Source organism: Bufo gargarizans, chromosome 7 (genome assembly GCF_014858855.1).
Source record: "Bufo gargarizans isolate SCDJY-AF-19 chromosome 7, ASM1485885v1, whole genome shotgun sequence".
NCBI classification, from domain to species: domain Eukaryota; kingdom Metazoa; phylum Chordata; class Amphibia; order Anura; family Bufonidae; genus Bufo; species Bufo gargarizans.
Window position 1 is genome coordinate 44,642,315 of NC_058086.1, and position 22,503 is coordinate 44,664,817.

A 22,503-nucleotide genomic window follows, 5' to 3' on the forward strand; every position below is an offset into this window, starting at 1 on the left:
TCGAAGTGACTCAGAGGGAGGTTTTTGGCAACAGCAGAGGCCAGGTACAAATGTGGCCAGCCAGGGCCCACTACTGGAGGACGAGGAGGACGAGGATGAGGAGGAGGTGGAGGAGGATGAGGATGAAGCATGGTCACAGCGGGGTGGCACCCAACGCAGCTCGGGTCCATCACTGGTGCGTGGCTGGGGGGAAAGGCAGGACGATGACGATACGCCTCCCACAGAGGACAGCTTGTCCTTATCCCTGGGCAGCCTGGCACACATGAGCGACTACATGCTGCAGTGCCTGCGCAACGACAGCAGAGTTGCCCACATTTTAACCTGTGCGGACTACTGGGTTGCCACCCTGCTGGATCCACGCTACAAAGACAATGTGCCCACCTTACTTCCTGCACTGGAGCGTGATAGGAAGATGCGCGAGTACAAGCGCACGTTGGTAGACACGCTACTGAGAGCATTCCCAAATGTCACAGGGGAACAAGTGGAAGCCCAAGGCCAAGGCAGAGGAGGAGCAAGAGGTCGCCAAGGCAGCTGTGTCACGGCCAGCTCCTCTGAGGGCAGGGTTAGCATGGCAGAGATGTGGAAAACTTTTGTCAACACGCCACAGCTAACTGCACCACCACCTGATACGCAACGTGTTAGCAGGAGGCAACATTTCACTAACATGGTGGAACAGTACGTGTGCACACCCCTCCACGTACTGACTGATGGTTCGGCCCCATTCAACTTCTGGGTCTCTAAATTGTCCACGTGGCCAGAGCTAGCCTTTTATGCCTTGGAGGTGCTGGCCTGCCCGGCAGCCAGCGTTTTGTCTGAACGTGTATTCAGCACGGCAGGGGGCGTCATTACAGACAAACGCAGCCGCCTGTCTACAGCCAATGTGGACAAGCTGACGTTCATAAAAATGAACCAGGCATGGATCCCACAGGACCTGTCCGTCCCTTGTCCAGATTAGACATTAACTACCTCCCCATAACCATATATTATTGGACTCCAGGGCACTTCCTCATTCAATCCTATTTTTATTTTCATTTTACCATTATATTGCGAGGCTACCCAAAGTTGAATGAACCTCTCCTCTGCCTGTGTGCTAGGCCTAAATATATGCCAATGGACTGTTGCAGTGGTGGGTGACGTGAAGCCTCATTCTCTGCTATGACATGCAGACTGATTCTCTGCTGACATGAAGCCAGATCCTCTGTTACGGGAGCTCTCTCCTCTGCCTGGGTGCTGGGCCTAAATTTATGACAATTGACTGTTGCAGTGGTGGGTGACGTGAAGCCTGATTCTCTGCTATGATATGAAGACTGATTCTCTGCTGACATGAAGCCAGATTCTCTGTTACGGGACCTCTCTCCTCTGCCTGGGTGCTGGGCCTAAATTTATGACAATGGACTGTTGCAGTGGTGGCTGACGTGAAGCCTGATTCTCTGCTATGACATGCAGACTGATTCTCTGCTGTCATGAAGCCAGATTGTCTGTTACGGGACCTCTCTGCTCTGCCTGTGTGCTAGGCCTAAATATATGCCAATGGACTGTTGCAGTGGTGGCTGACGTGAAGCCTCATTCTCTGCTATGACATGCAGACTGATTCTCTGCTGTCATGAAGCCAGATTGTCTGTTACGGGACCTCTCTGCTCTGCCTGTGTGCTAGGCCTAAATATATGCCAATGGACTGTTGCAGTGGTGGGTGACGTGAAGCCTCATTCTCTGCTATGACATGCAGACTGATTCTCTGCTGACATGAAGCCAGATTGTCTGTTACGGGACCTCTCTGCTCTGCCTGTGTGCTAGGCCTAAATATATGCCAATGGACTGTTGCAGTGGTGGGTGACGTGAAGCCTCATTCTCTGCTATGACATGCAGACTGATTCTCTGCTGACATGAAGCCAGATTGTCTGTTACGGGACCTCTCTGCTCTGCCTGTGTGCTAGGCCTAAATATATGCCAATGGACTGTTGCAGTGGTGGGTGACGTGAAGCCTCATTCTCTGCTATGACATGCAGACTGATTCTCTGCTGACATGAAGCCAGATTGTCTGTTACGGGACCTCTCTGCTCTGCCTGTGTGCTAGGCCTAAATATATGCCAATGGACTGTTGCAGTGGTGGGTGACGTGAAGCCTCATTCTCTGCTATGACATGCAGACTGATTCTCTGCTGACATGAAGCCAGATTGTCTGTTACGGGACCTCTCTGCTCTGCCTGTGTGCTAGGCCTAAATATATGCCAATGGACTGTTGCAGTGGTGGGTGACGTGAAGCCTCATTCTCTGCTATGACATGCAGACTGATTCTCTGCTGACATGAAGCCAGATCCTCTGTTACGGGAGCTCTCTCCTCTGCCTGGGTGCTGGGCCTAAATTTATGACAATTGACTGTTGCAGTGGTGGGTGACGTGAAGCCTGATTCTCTGCTATGATATGAAGACTGATTCTCTGCTGACATGAAGCCAGATTGTCTGTTACGGGACCTTTCTCCTCTGCCTGGGTTCTGGGCCTAAATTTATGAAAATTGACTCTTACAGTGGTGGGTGACGTGAAGCCTGATTCTCTGCTATGATATGAAGACTGATTCTCTGCTGACATGAAGCCAGATTCTCTGTTACGGGACCTCTCTCCTCTGCCTGGGTGCTGGGTAGTGTTGAGCGCGAATATTCGAAAAGCAAATTTTTTTCGCGAATATCGCAACTTCGCGATTTCGCGAATATTTCGAATATAGTGCTATATATTCGTAAAAACGAATATTCGTTTTTTGTTTCCCCCCCCCCCCCCACAAAATTACAGTACACATATAATTGATTGTTTCCCAAAGGTCCAACAGCTCAGATCTTACTCACATTGCCTAGAAAGTGATTGAGGCGCGAATCTTCGTAAGGCGATTTTATTAGCGCACATGCGAATATCGGCACGTCCCAGAACAGAGGCAAAGGGCTTTGCATTCATACATTAGTGAATTGAGTTGCGAATCTTCGTAAGGCGATTTTATTAGCGCACATGCGAATATCTACACTTGTCCCAGAACAGAGGCAAAGGGCTTTGCATTCATACATTAGTGATTGAATTGAGCTGCGAATCTTCGTAAGGCGATTTTATTAACGCAAATGCAAATATCTACACTTGTCCCCAGAACAGAGAGGCAAAGGCCTGTGCATTCATATAGTATAGCACCATATTCGCGAATACGTAGAACTTCGTAAAATTCGATTTACGAATATTCGTATTTTTTATTTTACTTTCCACCTTACAGATTACATTGATCTGTACTCTGTCAACTACTGTCATCACCCCCCACTGTATCTCGATTGATTCCCAAAAGTCTCACATTCCCTAGAAAGTGATTGAGGTGCGAATCTTCGTAAGGCGATTTTATTAGCGCACATGCGAATATCTACACTTGTCCCAGAACAGAGGCAAAGGGCATTGCATTCATACATTAGTGATTGAATTGAGTTGCGAATCTTCGTAAGGCGATTTCATTAGCGCACATGTGAATTTTGCATAGCATATGTATTATGCGATAATTCGAATTATCGCATATGCGAAATAATAACGAATTTGAATAATCGCGAATATTTTACGAATATTCTTTCGAATATTCACAAAATTTCGCGAATTCGAATATGGGACATGCCGCTCAACACTAGTGCTGGGCCTAAATTTATGACAATGGACTGTTGCAGTGGTGGGTGACGTGAAGCCTGATTCTCTGCTATGACATGCAGACTGATTCTCTGCTGACATGAAGCCAGATTGTCTGTTACGGGACCTCTCTCCTCTGCCTGGGTGCTGGGCCTAAATATATGCCAATGGACTGTTGCAGTGGTGGCTGACGTGAAGCCTCATTCTCTGCTATGACATGCAGACTAATTCTCTGCTGACATGAAGACAGATTCTCTGTTACGGGACCTCTCTCCTCTGCCTGGGTGCCGGGGCCTAAATATCTGAGAATGGACTGTTCCAGTGGTGGCTGACGTGAAGCCTCATTCTCTGCTATGACATGCAGACTAATTCTCTGCTGACATGAAGACAGATTCTCTGTTACGGGACCTCCCTCCTCTGCCTGGGTGCTGGGCCTAAATATATGCCAATGGACTGTTGCAGTGGTGGCTGACGTGAAGCCTCATTCTCTGCTATGACATGCAGACTAATTCTCTGCTGACATGAAGACAGATTCTCTGTTACGGGACCTCCCTCCTCTGCCTGGGTGCTGGGCCTAAATATATGCCAATGGACTGTTGCAGTGGTGGCTGACGTGAAGCCTCATTCTCTGCTATGACATGCAGACTGATTCTCTGCTGACATGAAGCCAGATTCTCTGTTACGGGACCTCTCTCCTCTGCCTGTGTGTGTGCTGGGCCTAAATATATGCCAATGGACTGTTGCAGTGGTGGCTGACGTGAAGCCTCATTCTCTGCTATGACATGCAGACTGATTCTCTGCTGACATGAAGCCAGATTCTCTGTTACGGGACCTCTCTCCTCTGCCTGTGTGTGTGCTGGGCCTAAATATATGCCAATGGACTGTTGCAGTGGTGGCTGACGTGAAGCCTCATTCTCTGCTATGACATGCAGACTAATTCTCTGCTGACATGAAGACAGATTCTCTGTTACGGGACCTCCCTCCTCTGCCTGGGTGCTGGGCCTAAATATATGCCAATGGACTGTTGCAGTGGTGGCTGACGTGAAGCCTCATTCTCTGCTATGACATGCAGACTGATTCTCTGCTGACATGAAGCCAGATTCTCTGTTACGGGACCTCTCTCCTCTGCCTGTGTGTGTGCTGGGCCTAAATATATGCCAATGGACTGTTGCAGTGGTGGCTGACGTGAAGCCTCATTCTCTGCTATGACATGCAGACTGATTCTCTGCTGACATGAAGCCAGATTCTCTGTTACGGGACCTCTCTCCTCTGCCTGTGTGTGTGCTGGGCCTAAATATATGCCAATGGACTGTTGCAGTGGTGGCTGACGTGAAGCCTCATTCTCTGCTATGACATGCAGACTAATTCTCTGCTGACATGAAGACAGATTCTCTGTTACGGGACCTCCCTCCTCTGCCTGGGTGCTGGGCCTAAATATATGCCAATGGACTGTTGCAGTGGTGGCTGACGTGAAGCCTCATTCTCTGCTATGACATGCAGACTAATTCTCTGCTGACATGAAGACAGATTCTCTGTTACGGGACCTCTCTCCTCTGCCTGGGTGCCGGGGCCTAAATATCTGAGAATGGACTGTTCCAGTGGTGGGTGACGGGAAGCCAGATTCTCTGCTATGGAACCTCTCTCCAATTGATTTTGGTTAATTTTTATTTATTTAATTTTTATTTTAATTCATTTCCCTATCCACATTTGTTTGCAGGGGATTTACCTACATGTTGCTGCCTTTTGCAGCCCTCTAGCTCTTTCCTGGGCTGTTTTACAGCCTTTTTAGTGCCGAAAAGTTCGGGTCCCCATTGACTTCAATGGGGTTCGGGTTCGGGACGAAGTTCGGATCGGGTTCGGATCCCGAACCCGAACATTTCCGGGATGTTCGGCCGAACTTCTCGAACCCGAACATCCAGGTGTTCGCTCAACTCTATCCGTGATCCGTGACCGTTTTTTCGTCCGTGGGTCTTCCTTGATTTTTGGAGGATCCACGGACATGAAAAAAAAGTCGTTTTGGTGTCCGCCTGGCCGTGCGGAGCCAAACGGATCCGTCCTGAATTACAATGCAAGTCAATAGGGACGGATCCGTTTGAAGTTGACACAATATGGTGCCATTTCAAACGGATCCGTCCCCATTGACTTTCAATGTAAAGTCTGGAGTTCTTTTATACCATCGGATTGGAGTTTTCTCCAATCCGATGGTATGATTTAACTTGAAGCGTCCCCATCACCATGGGAACGCCTCTATGTTAGAATATACTGTCGGATATGAGCTACATCGTGAAAATCAGATCCGACAGTATATTCTAACACAGAGGCGTTCCCATGGTGATGGGGACGCTTCAGGTTAGAATATACTGAAAAACTGTGTACATGACTGCCCCCTGCTGCCTGGCAGGTGCTGCCAGGCAGCAGGGGGCAGACCCCCCCCCCCTGTTTTTAACTCATTGGTGGCCAGTGCGGCCGCCCCCCCTCCCCCTCCCTCCCCTGTGCGGCCGCCCCCCCCCCCCTCCCTCCCCTGTAGTAAACTCGTTGGTGTCCAGTGGGCCCCCCCTCCCTCCGCTGTAGATAACTCGTTGGTGGCCAGTGGGCCCTCTCCCCTCCCTCCCCCTCCTAATTAAAATCGCCCCCCTATCATTGGTGGCAGTGGTGAGTACCGATCGGAGTCCCAGTGTAATCGCTGGGGCTCCGATCGGTAACCATGGCAACCGGGACGCTACTGCAGTCCCGGTTGCCATGGTAGCTTAGCAATTTGTAGAAGCTTCATACTTACCTGAAGAGCTGCGATGTCTGTGACCGGCCGGGAGCTCCTCCTACTGGTAAGTGAAAGGTCTGTGCGGCGCATTGCTTATAGCACAGACCTGTCACTTACCAGTAGGAGGAGCTCCCGGCCGGTCACAGACATCGCTGCTCTTCAGGTAAGTATGAAGCTTCTACAAATTGCTAAGCTACCATGGCAACCGGGACTGCAGTAGCGTCCCGGTTGCCATGGTTACCGATCGGAGCCCCAGCGATTACACTGGGACTCCGATCGGTACTCACCACTGCCACCAATGATAGGGGGCGATTTTAATTAGGAGGGGGCGGGAGGGGAGAGGGCCCACTGGCCACCAATGAGTTATCTATAGCGGACGGAGGGGGGGCCCACTGGACACCAATTAGTTAACTACAGGGGAGGGAGGGGGGGCTGGCTACCAAGAAGTTAACTACAGGGGAGGGAGGGGGGGGGGGGGCGGCCGCACTGGCCACAAATGAGTTAAAAACAGGGGGGGGGGGTCTGCCCCCTGCTGCCTGGCAGCACCTGCCAGGCAGCAGGGGGCAGTCATGTACACAGTTTTTCAGTATATTCTAACCTGAAGCGTCCCCATCACCATGGGAACGCTTCTGTGTTAGAATATACTGTCGGATCTGAGTTTTCACGAAGTGAAAACTCACCTCTGAAAAAGCTTTTATGCAGACGGATCTTCGGATCCGTCTGTATGAAAGCAACCTACGGCCACGGATCACGGACACGGATGCCAATCTTGTGTGCATCCGTGTTCTTTCACGGACCCATTGACTTGAATGGGTCCGTGAACCGTTGTCCGTCAAAAAAATAGGACAGGTCCTATTTTTTTGACGGACAGGATACACGGATCACGGCCTCGGCTGCAAAACGGTGCATTTTCCGATTTTTCCACGGACCCATTGAAAGTCAATGGGTCCGCGAAAAAAAACGGAAAACGGCACAACGGCCACGGATGCACACAACGGTCGTGTGCATGAGGCCTAATACTAATAATACTAATAATATGTGCTGGGATGGATTCACACATAGGCTTTTAGTGGCTTTTTTTTTTAGCAGTTTATATAGAAAAACACTAACTTAAGATGTTATCAGAAAATATATGGGAAATACTGTCTAAAGTGTAGGACATACAAATATTTTTTAATTTTAATCTGGCATTTAAAAAAAAAAAAAAAAGATGTTGAAGCAATGCCATTTTCCATCTAAAAAAAAGCCTGAAGAAAGCACTGTCTGCACATATGTTTTGAAAAAAAGTTACTTAACAAACCCATAAAATTGTTTTTTCTACAGATTTTTTTTTTTTTTTTTTTTAGTAGAGAGCAAATTTATATGTGAAGGAAACCGTGGTCGATGGATGTGGCTGTGTAAGAAGTGCTTGCCTATATTTATTAATATTTCAAGGCAATTCTTTTATCATTGAAAGTAATGATTTTCACATATGAACCATCAAGACTGTGTTTTCTTGGCTGCAGCAGTTAGTGGCTGTAGCGGACATATGTTTTTGTTTTGACATCAACGCTGCATCTGGGGAAAAAGAGCCAGAAGGACTTGAGTAAAAAAAAAAAAGTTGCTCTAAGGGTCCGCAACTGCGGACAAGAATAGGCATTTCTATAGCGGGTGCCGGCCGGGTGTGTTGCGGATCCGCAGCACACCACGGATGTGTGAATGGACCCTTAAAATCAGGATGCAATCTTTAATCCTTCCTTCATTTTCAGATGCCTTGATATGCAGTTTGCAACTTGCTCCTATTGTCAGACTTTTCTCCTGTGAAGGATTCCTCCCAATGATACATGCTGGATGTGAGATCTGTGTGTCCAGGATGCTGCTGTCTTCACTAGCTCTGTCTCATGCGTCATTAGAGCTTCATTCCCAGAGTGATTTCTTCTTCTACAGCTTATTAGGGATCTCCTCTTAGGCCTCTTTCACACGAGCGTGACGGGTTGGCTCCGGAACGCGTTCAGGGAAACTCGCACCATTTTGTAAGCAAGTTCAGTAAGTTTTGTCTGCGATTGCGTTCAGTTTTTTCCGCCGGGGTGCAATGCGTTTTTATCGAATCCAAACATCTGTAATTGGGAGATTTTACAGACCCCATACAGTCACAGAAGCAAACCTGCCATGTTCCACAAGGCAATTTACGCAGCAGGGTTTTCAGTTTTTTTGCAGTGTGTAAATGTTTTTTTTTTTTTTTTTTTAAATCTTATCACATTGCTGGTACTGTAAAGCACTGCGGATTTTCGGCACACAGGTCCACAGCATATCTTTGCCACGTGGACGTACCCTAATGCTACATGCACACGAAATAAAGTCAGTTTCAAAATGGATAAACTGTCAGGTTTTTTACTGATGCCTTTCTTAAAAAACGGACCCTAAAAATGGTTTCATTCAACTGGGCTGTCAGTCAGTAAAAACGGACGATATAGAACATGTTCTATTTTTTGACGTCCCACAGGCTGTCAAAAAGACTGCTGTGTGAATAACCCCATAGACTACCATTGTTCATAAACCAAACGTGGGACATTTGTTAAAAAACAGTCCGCCACACGTCCGTTTTTCACAGTCATGTGCATGTAGCCTGATGGGTCAGAATCCCTTGACTCTCATACCAAAATAATACACAGTCGTAGCGTCACCATTGTCATTATAAGACTTATTATTGGAGAGGGTTTTATTTTATATGGGAAAGAAAAAGCAACACGTGTAGATCTGACAGCATAGGATTAGATACACCAGCTCAGCAGACAGTATCACACATGATGGGCTTAGATACACAGGCACGGCAGACAGTAGCTTACATGATGGATACACAAGTTCATTTGCACATAATAGGCTTAGATACTCCAGCTCAGCAGACAGTAGCTTATATTATAAGCTTAGATACACAACTCGTCAAAATCACATACGATAGGCATATATATATATATATACAGTGTTGGACTGGGGTACCTAGGGCCCACCAGTAAAATTTATTTTGGGGGCCCACCGTACGGACACATTCAAATATAATAAATAATCTAACAAGTTTTTTTTATATGAACATAGGCTGGTTGAGGTGCTGTACACTGAATATATGTATGTAGTGCAGTAAGTCTACTGTGTTATGGGCCAGTTGTGCAGGGGGTGGGAGACTAAGGGCCCACCTTGCTCAGGGGCCCACCGGGGGATTCCCCTGTACCCCTGTGGGCCAGTCCGAGCCTGTATGTGTATGTGTGTATATATATATATATATATATATATATACATATACACACATACCGGCTCAGAAGACAGTATCTTACATGATATGGCTGGAAGTTCAGCAGATTGTATCACATATGAAAGGCTTAGATACTCCTGTTCAGCAGACAGTATAACACATGATAGGCTTGGATACACAGGTCCGAAAACAGTATCACACATGATCAGGCTTAGAAACACCAGCTCATCAGACATTCTCTCACCTAATATGCTTAGATACTCCTGTTGAGAAGACAATATTGCCCATGATAGGCTTGGAAACATCAGCCCAACAGACAGTATCTCACCCCAGGCTTGGATACCCCTGCTAAAAAGACAGTATCACCCATGGTAGGCTTAGATACACTGACTCAAGAGATAGTATAACCTGATTGGCACAGCTGCACAAACAACAGGCTCAGAATGACAGGATCACCCACGATGGGCTTAGATACACCAGTTCAGCAGGAGGACATGCTCTAGTTCCTCGTTGTTGAGATCCAGACACAATCTCTGCCATCTCTGTGCTGTTAAGTAATCGGTGCAATAAGCCAGGATCCGATTTCATCACGTCTCCCTTTTCCCCACCGCTGCACAAAAAAAAAAAAAATTATATAGAACATTTTCCAATGCAACTAATTCAAAGCATCTTGAAAAAAAAATATTAAATACCAGAATACCATTTATATGGATTTAACCTCCCCTTTAATGTTATCCTCTCTATTGACTTTACGGCAAGCTGTTGCTCTTACAACGTGATCTATTAATCCCGTCTCAATCGATATGTTATGGGAATTCCAGGCTATTAGGCTATAAAGGAGCCTGGAGGATTCCACTTTCGGTAAATAACACATTTCCCTGCCCACATATAATTTTCTGGCAATTACGTCTTCCTGCGGAATTTCTCTAATGCCAGGCACCTCCCCTCCTGAGCATGCCGGGACGTAGGGTCCTAAAGCCCTCCTGTTGTCCTTTAACATCCCATTCACTTGTTGCAGAAGGTAGCTTATAAGGGTGCAGTCACACTTAGGTCACACATGCTGCGAGCGAGTTTTCCGCGCAGCTGCGATGCGCGACGTGAACCCATTCAATGTGTCTGTGTACATGGGCGTTTTGTTCACACATCAGTTCTGCGTTGCGTGAAAAACGCAGCATGTTCTATATTCTCCGTTTTGTTTCACGCAGCCCTGACCACATAGAAGTGAATGGGGCTTCAGTGAAAAACGCATCGCATCCGCAAGCAAGTGCGGATGTAATGCATTTTTCACTGATGGTTGCTGAGAGATGTTTTTTTTGTAAACCTTCAGTTTTTTATCACGCGCGTGAAAAACGCATCAAAGCGCATTGCACCCAAGTGGAAAAAACTGAACGCAATCGCAGACAAAACTGACTGAACTTTTTGCTTGCAAAATTGTGCGAGTTTCCCTGATCGCATCCGGTGCCAATCCGCCACGCTCGTGTGAAAGAGGCCTTAGGGATCTGTATGTGTACACTCAGTGCTGGAGATCATGGGCACCATTTGATACGCCAGCCTTAGTGGGGGATAGTTGTTGGGATTTGTGCCAAATTTATGAAAAGGCGTGTGGCTTTTAATACATATGGCACAAAGGCAGATTTATGCCTACATTTCGCCATTTTCCTGGAGAGGTGAAGGTGGTACCCCCATCTATCAGCCATTTATGGCATACCCCTTTAAACGATATCTCCTTGGAGGCCATGCCTTATGTGCTCAGTAGCTGAGAAAATTGGCAAATTTTTATTTTATTCTGATTTATTGCAAGTTAATGTCTGCAACATATTTTTGGATTGTTTTATCCTAAAAACGGGAATAAACTGCTTAGTAAGAGCTCATGCACACAAACGTATTTTGTTTCCGTCTCTGTTCCATTTTTTTTTTTTTTGTGGCCTGTATGCAGAACCATTCACTTCAATGGGCCGAAAAAAAAATGGAAATGACCTCATGTTCGTATGTGTGTTCCGCCAAAAATATAGAACACGTCTTATTATTGTCTGTATTACGGACAATGGTAGGACTGTTCTATTAGAGGCCAGCTGTTCCGTAAAATACGGCAAGAACACTGACGTCATCCATATTTTTTTTCGGATCCATGTTTTGCAGACCGCAAACTACATATGGTCGTGTGCATGAGCCCTAAATGTGAGTTCGTTCGTTCCACAAAAAGATAGAACATGTCCTATTGTCTGCATTATGGATAAGGATAGGACTGTTCTATTAGGGGCCAGCTGTTCCGTTTCGCAAAATATGGAATGCACACCGACATCATCCGTATTCTTTGCGGATCGCAAAATACTTACGGTCGTGTGCATTAGGCCTTATTGTTATTTTTTTTTAACCAGTTCAAGACATCCCTTCCTCCCTGACCAGAAAGCTCTAACTTTTTAAAATGTGGTTATTATAGTATTTTTCACATTTTGTTGATTTTTTTTTTTTTTTTTTTTTTTTCTTCCCCTCAAAAATATATTTTTTTATAGCAAAAAGTGAAACTAAAGAAAATGTTTAAACTTTGTCCTCTTAGCAATTTTGGTCGTTTTGATATAGGGAATATATAGTTTATGGTTGACAGGGCAGGGGATAGAAACTGTGGTGGTGCCATTTGTTTTAATTATTTTGAATTTTTTTTTGTTTTGCTTTGTATTTTATTTTACTTTACACCTTGTATCCCCATAAGGTCATAGAAGACTTTCGGAGGGCATTTTAGCATTATATATTGTTTTTTTTTTTGCTGATTTTCTCATGTAACTGGGGCAGACATTTGCTCCAGTTACAGGAGTGATACATGCACTGCAGAGCCGTTCTGGGTCTGCTAAAAGTCAGCAGCTCATGCAGTTACCCAGAACCCAGTGATTTCGGGACTGGAGTAGGGCGCAGCCTGACCGCTGCCTTACCTGTATAGACAGTGCTCAATGAGCATTGTGTATACAGTGATAAAGACGACGCAGGCTGTAAAAAAAAATCCTTACTTCCTTCTATATGGGGAGCCTGGTTGTCACAGACAATGGATTCCTTGCCTCTGCAGCTACATGATTACCATGTATTTGTAATTTTTGCAGAGACATTCAGGAACATCTTTGGCGACATATATGTATAAAGCATCGGAACTTATGTGGTCTATGGGCGGTCTGGAACAGGTTAAGAAGAGGTTCTAGGAAAATGGTTATGTAGAATATTCCTTATTGGGAAAACCATTGCAAATTTGTGACAATATTGTGCACAATGCAGAGTTTTTATTTTAAAAGACTACACCATGACTTGTGAGATGGGGAAACAAACTGCAAACTGATGTCAGTTCACCTTCAGGATTTTCATAAGTTTAGATCAGGAGTTAAAAAAAACTTGCATTGAAAAAACTAAAATTCCAGAGATTTACTTACAAATTAAATATGACATAATGAATGATTGTACAGCCTATACATCGAAATGTCTGTATTACAAGTCTATTTAAACTGAATACAAAGTTGCCTATAGACTCATATATGGCAAGATATTTAAAACAAAAGGAATTATTACAGCCTGTATTTATACTCCAGAGCTGCATTCACAATTCCAGAGTCTTCAGAGCTGAAATCTCCCATCATCCCCTGCCTGTTTACCACCCGCACAATGCTTGTACTGGTCATCTACACTATGGAAGGTGTCACTTCTGTACCGGACACTGTACAGTAAATGAATCACATTATAAATGTAGCTCCGCAGCTCTCCAGTTGTTTCAAAACTACAACTCTCAGCATTGGACTATTCCACGCATGTTTGGGGCGCTATGGGCACTCCTGGCATCATCTAATTAACCCAAAAGTACTCAGAAGCCTCACTGTAATTGCTAATTTGTAGAGCCTAACTTTGAAATGTGGTGATTTTTCTGTAGGTTTTACTGTTACGATGAAAGATAAGAGATACAGAGAATTGCCCACAGCGTTAAAGAAACACAAATGACATTAAAGGGTAAAATACTACAACATGTGTCATATAATCTTCATCTTCTTCTGTGCAAATAATAAACATTAAAGCACTTAGGAAAGCTGGATGACCTACCCTGTGATTGAAGCAACACTTTCTTGTTTGTCACACAGCTTTCCCAGGAGCAGATAAAATGAAGGCGCAGCTGATCTAACTTGTTTTGGACAAATCAGAGCCACGTACTTGGCCGTATACGGTGCGCAGGTCCTGATTTTATTCCAGGACACGGAGGCTCATATTGCTTTCTCTCTCTTTGCTCTGTGAATCTCAATACATCGTATTCATTTAAAGCTGTGAGAGAATTTTTTTTATGAAACATCAGCATCTCTGACCGGTTATATAGTAGTTTATCCTGGAACTACTTTTCTGAATTTTAAGAAAACCTTCTGTAAATGTAGTAGTTATATTGCTTATCACCCAGCTTTCCCAAAAACGCATACATAGGTAATGGCTGAGTAGAATATAAGCAGATAGTATACAAGGACATAAACATGTCAGCTCTCCTGTGTGGTGTAGTATAGAGGATCTGTCAGCTCTCCTGTGTGGTGTAGTATAGAGGATCTGTCAGCTCTCCTGTGTGGTGTAGTATAGAGGATCTGTCGGCTCTCCTGTGTGGTGTAGTATAGAGGATCTATCAGCTCTCCTGTGTGGTGTAGTATAGAGGATCTGTCAGCTCTCCTGTGTGGTGTAGTATAGAGGATCTGTCAGCTCTCCTGTGTGGTGTAGTATAGAGGATCTGTCAGCTCTCCTGTGCGGTGTAGTATAGAGGATCTGTCAGCCCTCCTGTACGGTGTAGTATAGAGGATCTGTCGGCTCTCCTGTGTGGTGTAGTATAGAGGATCTGTCAGCTCTCCTGTGTGGTGTAGTATAGAGGATCTGTCGGCTCTCCTGTGTGGTGTAGTATAGAGGATCTGTCGGCTCTCCTGTGTGGTGTAGTATAGAGGATCTGTCAGCTCTCCTGTGTGGTGTAGTATAGAGGATCTGTCGGCTCTCCTGTGTGGTGTAGTATAGAGGATCTGTCGGCTCTCCTGTGTGGTGTAGTATAGAGGATCTGTCGGCTCTCCTGTGTGGTGTAGTATAGAGGATCTGTCAGCTCTCCTGTGTGGTGTAGTATAGAGGATCTGTCGGCTCTCCTGTGTGGTGTAGTATAGAGGATCTGTCGGCTCTCCTGTGTGGTGTAGTATAGAGGATCTGTCGGCTCTCCTGTGTGGTGTAGTATAGAGGATCTGTCAGCTCTCCTGTGTGGTGTAGTATAGAGGATCTGTCAGCTCCCCTGTGCGGTGTAGTATAGAGGATCTGTCGGCTCTCCTGTGTGGTGTAGTAGAGAGGATCTGTCAGCTCTCCTGTGCGGTGTAGTATAGAGGATCTGTCAGCTCTCCTGTGCGGTGTAGTATAGAGGATCTGTCGGCTCTCCTGTGCGGTGTAGTATAGAGGATCTGTCGGCTCTCCTGTGTGGTGTAGTATAGAGGATCTGTCAGCTCTCCTGTGTGGTGTAGCATAGAGGATCTGTCAGCTCTCCTGTGTGGTGTAGTATAGAGGATCTGTCGGCTCTCCTGTGCGGTGTAGTATAGAGGATCTGTCGGCTCTCCTGTGTGGTGTAGTATAGAGGATCTGTCAGCTCTCCTGTGTGGTGTAGTATAGAGGATCTGTCAGCTCTCCTGTGCGGTGTAGTATAGAGGATCTGTTAGCTCTAATGTGTGGTGTAGTATAGAGGATCTGTCGGCTCTCCTGTGTGGTGTAGTATAGAGGATCTGTCGGCTCTCCTGTGTGGTGTAGTATAGAGGATCTGTCGGCTCTCCTGTGTGGTGTAGTATAGAGGATCTGTCGGCTCTCCTGTGTGGTGTAGTATAGAGGATCTGTCGGCTCTCCTGTGTGGTGTAGTATAGAGGATCTGTCGGCTCTCCTGTGTGGTGTAGTATAGAGGATCTGTCAGCTCTCCTGTGTGGTGTAGTATAGACTGATGTACAGTTGCAAGAAAAAGTATGTGAACCCTTTGGAATGATATGGATTTCTGCACAAATTGGTCGTAAAATGTGATCTGATCTTCATCTAAGTCACAACAATAGACAATCACAGTCTGCTTAAACTAATAACACACAAAGAATTAAATGTTACCATGTTTTTATTGAACACACCATGTAAATATTCACAGTGCAGGTGGAAAAGTATGTGAACCCTTGGATTTATTAACTGGTTGAACCTCATTTGGTAGCAATAACTTCAACCAAACGTTCCCTGTAGTTGCAGATCAGACGTGCACAACGGTCAGGAGTAATTCTTGACCATTCCTCTTTACAGAACTGTTTCAGTTCAGCGATATTCTTGAAAATAGGAAGTAAAAGGTCCAGCTTGGTTTGCAAATATTACCTTTATTTTTCAGTGCGATTAAGAGCCAGTTACAGTCCAGTTTACGCGTTTTGAATCAGAGACAATAGCGATCCTTACTCATGAGGTCAGGACTGGGCCACTCCAGAAGGCATATTTTCCTCTGTTTAAGCCATTCTGTTGTTGATTTACTTCTATGCTTTGGGTCGTTGTCCTGTTGCAACACCCATCTTCTGTTGAGCTTCAGCTGGTGGACAGGTGGCCTTAAGTTCTCCTGCAAAATGTCTTAATAGACTTGGGAATTCATTTTTCCTTCGATGATAGAAATCCGTCCAGGCCCTGATGCAGCAAAGCAGCCCCAAACCATGATGCCCCCACCACCATACTTCACAGTTGGGATGAGGTTTTGATGTTGGTGTGCTGTGCCTCTTTTTCTCCACACATAGTGTTGTGTGTTTCTTCCAAACAACTCAACTTTGGTTTCATCTGTCCACAGAATATTTTGCCAGTACTGCTGTGGAACATCCAGGTGCTCTTGTGCAAACTGTAAACAGTGCAGCAATGTTTTTTTGGACAGCAGTGGCCTCCTCTGTGGTATCCTCCCATGAAATCCATTCTTGTTTAGTGTTTTACGTATCGTAGATTCGCTAACAGGGATGTTAGCATATGCCAGAGACTTTTGTAAGTCTTTAGCTGACACTCTAGGATTCTTCTTCACCTCATTGAGCAGTCTGCGCTGTGCTCTTGCAGTCATCTTTACAGGACGGCCGCTCCTAGGGAGAGTAGCAGCAGTGCTGAACCTTCTCCATTTATAGACAATTTGTCTTACCGTGGACTGATGAACAGCAAGGCTTTTGGAGATACTTTTATAACCCTTTCCAGCTTTATGCAAGTCAACAATTCTTAATCGTGGGTCTTCTGAGAGCTCTTTTGTGCAAGGCATCATTCACATCAGGCAATGCTTCTTGTGAAAAGCAAACCCAGAACTGGTGTGCGTCTTTTATAGGGCAGGGCAGCCGTAACCAACACCTCCAATCTCATCTCATTGATTGGACTCCAGTTGGCTGACACCTCACTCCAATTAGCTCTTGGAGATGTCATTAGTCTAGGGGTTCACATACTTTTTCCACCTGCACTGAGAATGTTTACATGGTGTGTTCAATAAAAACATGGTAACATTTAATAGTTTGTGTGTTATTAGTTTAAGCAGACTGTGATTGTCTATTGTTGTGACTTACATGAAGATCAGATCACATTTTATGACCAATTTGTGCAGAAATCCATATCATTCCAAAGGGTTCACAAACTTTTTCTTGCCCCTGTATGTATATGGCAGTATGTACTCGGTCCACCTTAAGGGCTGCTGTGGGGGCAGGCCCTCGCTGTATGCTTGTATTCCTAGCAGCAGAGAGCCGTTTCCTGAAACTAATTCTGATCTCACATTGTCTGTACATGAGAGGCCGACGCTTCTGTGACCAGGAAATCCCCCCCGATTTCCCATCTTGAACATAACAAAGACAAAGATGTCTTTATGTATCTATGATCAGGACCTGGATATTTACAATATAACACCTAGATAATTACTTTTATATGACTGTGCAGTGATGAGAAGCTGGGCAGGAATGAGTTAATTATCACTTTTAGGGCTCATTCAGACCGCTGTATGTTTTGTTCCGCATTTTTGCGGAATGGGTGCGGACCCATTTATTTCAATGGGGCCGTATAAGATGCGGACAGCACACCCCGTTGTTCCATAACGCGGCCACGCAAAAACTATAGAGCATGTCCTATTCTTGTCCGCAATTGCAATTTTCTATAAGAGTGACAGCCATGTGCGGTTCGCAAACTGCAGAACACACATGGGTCGGTATCCGTATTTTGAGGATACGCAATTTGCGGACTGCAAAACACACACGTCCGTCTGAACTAGCCCTTATACTGTGTCTGGATGCATAATTCAGATGAGTCCAGGCACAGGCTGGCATCACTCGTCCTTCTCACTGTCTCTGGGCTCATATACAGTTTTCGGACCGGTTATCATGGTATAGACTACTGGATATGAAACTAAAATTCAGACAAAGAGGTTATCCGGAACAGTTGATCACCAATAAACCACTGATACCCAATAGGACAACCTTACGAAATACCACTCCCTCCCAACGTATTCCGTGCATTCTGACCTATCACCTCTTAGCCTCCAAAATACAATACACAATTAGGAAACAGTGGTCAATACTATCTCAGGCATACCGGGAAATACGAGAGTTCCAATCTCCACCTCTCACTTGTTATTAACGATCCAAAAATATAAGGGATCATTTAATCCGTGCGGCCATTGGACCATTAACAAAAATTCCTAAACAGAGGTTTCTTCAAACTCCTAAGTATGGAACCTTTCCGTGTCTTCATTGTTCTCACTTTCATCACACATCCATATACTGGAAAGAGGTTCCCCATCAAAGGATATTACATATGCGACTCCTCATTTGTAATATACCTGATTAAATGCCCATGTGGGCGAAACCACACAACAGATCAGAAATCACATCTCGAAGCATAAATCGACAATTAGGACTGAACAACTGCTTTTACTGATTCCAGCACACTTCAAAGAACATAACCACCGGATTTCGTCCCTGCATTACCAGGTTTTGGAGCAAGTCTCTACCCCACGGAGAGGGGGTAATCAAATTTTGACACTTAAGCAGAGAGAATCATTTTGGATACACCGATTGGACACTTTATTTCCGAGAGGCCTTAATCGTGAATGTGACTTTTATTGTAATCTTTAATATCCATATTCATTACTTACTGTGGACTGATACGTGTTTTATCATATGATATTGATTCTCTATTTTCAAACTGATATATATTTCTCCTTTATTACAGATTCTCTAATTTGGATATAAACATAGTCATTATACAAGTTGGTGAGATTTCAAACCCTTTCCCTGCTTCCCCCCCCCTTTTTTCCCTTCCCCGTCCCTCTTCCCTCTTTCCCCCCTCCCTTCCCCATTCCTTTTTCCCATCTTTCCCCTCCCTACTCCTCATTTAATTTTACATATTATTTAATTATATAAATGATATATATATTATACAGGGAGTGCAGAATTATTAGGCAAATGAGTATTTTGACCACATCATCCTCTTTATGCATGTTGTCTTACTCCAAGCTGTATAGGCTCGAAAGCCTACTACCAATTAAGCATATTAGGTGATGTGCATCTCTGTAATGAGAAGGGGTGTGGTCTAATGACATCAACACCCTATATCAGGTGTGCATAATTATTAGGCAACTTTGGCAAAATGGGTCAAAAGGACTTGACAGGATCAGAAAAGTCAAAAATAGTGAGATATCTTGCAGAGGGATGCAGCACTCTTAAAATTGCAAAGCTTCTGAAGCGTGATCATCAAACAATCAAGCGTTTCATTCAAAATAGTCAACAGGGTCGCAAGAAGCGTGTGGAAAAACCAAGGCGCAAAATAACTGCCCATGAACTGAGAAAAGTCAAGCGTGCAGCTGCCAAGATGCCACTTGCCACCAGTTTGGCCATATTTCAGAGCTGCAACATCACTGGAGTGCCCAAAAGCACAAGGTGTGCAATACTCAGAGACATGGCCAAGGTAAGAAAGGCTGAAAGACGACCACCACTGAACAAGACACACAAGCTGAAACGTCAAGACTGGGCCAAGAAATATCTCAAGACTGATTTTTCTAAGGTTTTATGGACTGATGAAATGAGAGTGAGTCTTGATGGGCCAGATGGCTGGATTGGTAAAGGGCAGAGAGCTCCAGTCCGACTCAGACGCCAGCAAGGTGGAGGTGGAGTACTGGTTTGGGCTGGTATCATCAAAGATGAGCTTGTGGGGCCTTTTCGGGTTGAGGATGGAGTCAAGCTCAACTCCCAGTCCTACTGCCAGTTTCTGGAAGACACCTTCTTCAAGCAGTGGTACAGGAAGAAGTCTGCATCCTTCAAGAAAAACATGATTTTCATGCAGGACAATGCTCCATCACACGCGTCCAAGTACTCCACAGCGTGGCTGGCAAGAAAGGGTATAAAAGAAGAAAATCTAATGACATGGCCTCCTTGTTCACCTGATCTGAACCCCATTGAGAACCTGTGGTCCATCATCAAATGTGAGATTTACAAGGAGGGAAAACAGTACACCTCTCTGAACAGTGTCTGGGAGGCTGTGGTTGCTGCTGCACGCAATGTTGATGGTGAACAGATCAAAACACTGACAGAATCCATGGATGGCAGGCTTCTGAGTGTCCTTGCAAAGAAAGGTGGCTATATTGGTCACTGATTTGTTTTTGTTTTGTTTTTGAATGTCAGAAATGTATATTTGTGAATGTTGAGATGTTATATTGGTTTCACTGGTAAAGATAAATAATTGAAATAGGTATATATTTGTTTTTTGTTAAGTTGCCTAATAATTATGCACAGTAATAGTCACCTGCACACACAGATATCCCCCTAAAATAACTAAAAACAAACTAAAAACTACTTCCAAAAATATTCAGCTTTGATATTAATGATTTTTTGGGTTCATTGAGAACATGGTTGTTGTTCAATAATAAAATTAATCCTCAAAAATACAACTTGCCTAATAATTCTGCACTCCCTGTATTACTTTATGCCAATTGTATTACATTACTTGTTTGAGTTATTTTGGGTTTAATTTTTTCGCCATTTGTATATCATAATATAATTGTATGTTCCTTAATTGTATAATTCCTCTATTTATATCACTTTCCTTGGTATCTATATTCTCATAACAACTATATATACATAATCTTTCCCATTATACCTATATTTCCTATTCAGCCCTTTTCTCCTCTGTATTAATCTATCACCTTTTATATTTGATTATTATTACTTTCTATATTTCTCATATACCGACCAGCATATTATTGTCACCATTAAATTCATTTAACTATTTGCGCAAGCGCATTCCGTTGTTGCGATTACTTCAATAGTACTGACCTTAGACTGCCCATATCCTGCACATCTTCAAATAGCAAACGGCGCATGCGCGCCCTTATTGCCGCGATCACGTGACTCACGTGACGCTTTCAACGATCACGTGATTCAAATAACCCCGGCGGAGGTCACGCTGGTCACATGACCCCCGCTTCGATAATAAAAGTTCAGCTGAGGGCGCATAGCATCAGCGCCTCCAGTTCAGCGTCCTGTGCAGTATGGCCTCAGGTAAATTGTACCTCTTATCTCTTTTGTGACTAATCTTTGTGTTCTCACCACTTGATTTTGATTCTGCGTAAAAATCGCAAGCGAGTGCGGATGCGGTGCGATTTTCACGCACGGTTGCTAGGAGACGATCGGGATGGAGACCCGATCATTATTATTTTTCCTTATATACAGAATGTATAGTACAATAGCGCTGGAGGGGATAATTTTTTTTTTAACTCCCCTTAGTCCACTTGATCGCGTAGCCGTCATCTCCTTCTTAGCTCTGTGTAGCAACAGGACCTGTGGTGACGTCACTCCGGTCATCACATGATCTTTTACCATGGTGATGGATCATGTGATGACCGGAGTGACGTCACCACAGGTCCTGTTGCTACACAGAGCTAAGAAGGAGATGCCGGCTACGCGATCAAGTGGACTAAGGTGAGTTAAAAAAAAATATATATTTTTTTTAACCCCTCCAGCGCTATTTTACTATGCATTCTGTATTCAGAATACTATTATTTTCCCTTTATAACCATCTACAGAACACCGATCCCAAGCCTGAACTTCTGTGAAGAAGTTCGGGTTTGGGTACCAAACATGTGCGATTTTTCTCACGCGAGTGCAAAACGCATTACAATGTTTTGCACTCGCGCGGAAAAATCGCAGGTGTTCCCACAACGCACCTGCACATTTTTCCGCAACGCCCGTCTGAAAGAGGCCTAAGGGTGTGCAGATCTTACAATTCTCTTCAAATAGACTACTGTACTGACATGTTTTAGTAAATATATCCCGCCCCTCCCCCACATTCTCAATGTACGCCATGAAATTGGCTCTTGGGGACCAAATTTCAACAATTAAAGGCTGTTATCAGCTATTGTGTTAAATGAGGGGAGGGAAGCCCCTTAAACAATCGCCAATCGACTTGTTACATTGTCAATGGGCACTCATTCTGGCATCGGGCAATAGAAAAGGACCCTGAGAGACAAAATACCCTTGCAACTTACTCCTGTGGGTCCCATCCTCAGGGGCCCGCTAGAAAACGATGGCCCTGAGCCATCGCCCCTGAGACAGAAGGTGATATGCGGGTCCCTCTTCCCCAAGGTTTGCCATCCACCTTGCCCATCTACTGCCCTCTGTTCAGTGCTGCCTGTGCCATGACTCTCACTTTCTCTTATTGATGGTATAGCCTTTGCCCACGCCAGACTAACAGAAATATCCCTGATTTTCTGCCATCCTTAATTAGGAACTCCATCAGGCAGTTATATACGCCATATGCGCCCGCCCTGTATGTCCGCCCTTTTCTGGACACCCCGGATATCTCATCATCAGGTGCAGGATTACCAGAATTGTACTGCATCAGTAAGG

The 22,503-nt window shown here is 44.7% G+C and overlaps 1 protein-coding gene across 3 annotated transcripts in view; it reads left to right on the forward strand.

Moving 5' to 3' along the window:
* JAK1 (Janus kinase 1) overlaps positions 1–22,503 on the forward strand; it is a 124,344-nt gene that overhangs the window by 24,978 nt on the left and 76,863 nt on the right. Inside the window, exon 1 of one of the 3 annotated variants that reach the window (XM_044301934.1) lies at positions 18,850–18,873. The exons of the other annotated variants lie outside the window; for them this stretch is intronic. The gene's annotated coding sequence lies outside the window, so the exon portion shown is untranslated. Of the gene's footprint in view, positions 1–18,849; positions 18,874–22,503 lie in introns of those variants that run through there. 3 annotated transcript variants of the gene reach the window in all.